We start from the raw sequence: 1558 nt of genomic DNA on the forward strand, positions 1-1558 counted from the left end.
CTACATTTTGCTCTGATTCTCATTCCAGATGAGATACGTAGGCATAAGACGCGATGTCTTACCGAGCACACTTCTCTTTAACCCATAGGTAGCCGAGCTATGAAGACTCTGATTCTCATAATCAGATGAGATACGTAGGCAGTGGATGCGACATCCTTGCGAGTCATTTTCTTTTAACCTTCCTTTTAGTAAATAGTACTTTAGATATACCTACACCCTTTAGACTAGAACAACACTTATGAAAAGGGCTCCCTAGGAGTACCTAGGATGTTTTGGGTGCTTAAAACCTTCCCATTGCATAACCAACCCCCTTACCCAGATCTCTGACATTTTTACTAGTTTTTTATTCAATAAAACTTTTAGGTTTTTGTTCGCTTTCTAACCATTCCTTTGGATAAATAGAAGTGTGGTGGCGACTCGACTTGTATGGTTTACCTTGGATTTAGTCAATATCTCTAATGGTAACGAATACCCCGCTACACCGGCAACGGCACCAAAAACTTGATGTGTGTTTTTCGCAAGTATACGAACGCGTCAGAGTAATATAAAAGATTGTCGAATCCACAGAGACCAAATGTCAATCTATCGTTATCTATTGTTACAGTGTTTATCTAAGGTAATCGAAATAGGGTTTTTAAGAATGCACAATGAAAAATAGAGTATTAAATTAAATTAAATTAATAAAGACAGGTTCGAATGTAATTCACATAATCAATTAATAATCCAAGTACTTGCTAATAGAATTACTTATGGGCAGTGTTTCCTACTTTGAAAAGAACCAATTTAATGGGAACTGTCGCTTTCGCGTATTCAGAACCGAGTTGTTCTCCCTAATCAAACCCTCTTATTGTCACTTATAAAACGGCGCGCATTGCGTTAGAGTAGTAAACCTATTTTTAAGAAATATAGTGTCTTGACTAAGTTGAAAATTATTTTGACCTGGATTTCTTTAACCAAAAGAGGTTCTCATGAACCAGACTTTAAACTTATAAACGCGTCCGAAAATAGTTTTAAAATCACTTTTCTTTTTTAAGTTAAAAACTCCTAATGAACTAAACAAAGCGCTTTCGCTGTATCTGAAATAGTTAAAAACAACTAATTTTAAACAGACGTCGGACGGCTTTCGATCTTACCCAACGGAAATTAAGTGCGGGAAAACTTAAGTTGAATGTCAAAATATCCCTTAAGTGTTTCTACGAACAATTGTACGAATTATCGGTTCAATTACGATCCTTACATTCTAGCCTTTATAGGTTTAGCCAGACATGGTAAAGTAAAGATGCATTTTGATTTTTATCATAAAAACAGATAAATAAAAGACTTTAAATAAAAGGTAATAAGTGTGAATGCTGGAAAATAAATAAAAGTAGTGCGAGTGCGGAAAATAAATAAAAGTAGTGCGGGTGCAGGAAAGTAAATAAAAGTAGTGTGGGGCAAGAAATAAAGATAAGTAGTGCGGTGCGAGAAATAAACAAAGTAAAGTGCGAGTGCGGGAAAGTAAACAAAATAAAGGCAGTGCGGGAAAGTAAACAAAATAAAGGCAGTGCGGGAAAGTAAA

Source organism: Lathyrus oleraceus, chromosome 7 (genome assembly GCF_024323335.1).
Source record: "Lathyrus oleraceus cultivar Zhongwan6 chromosome 7, CAAS_Psat_ZW6_1.0, whole genome shotgun sequence".
NCBI classification, from domain to species: Eukaryota; Viridiplantae; Streptophyta; class Magnoliopsida; order Fabales; family Fabaceae; genus Lathyrus; species Lathyrus oleraceus.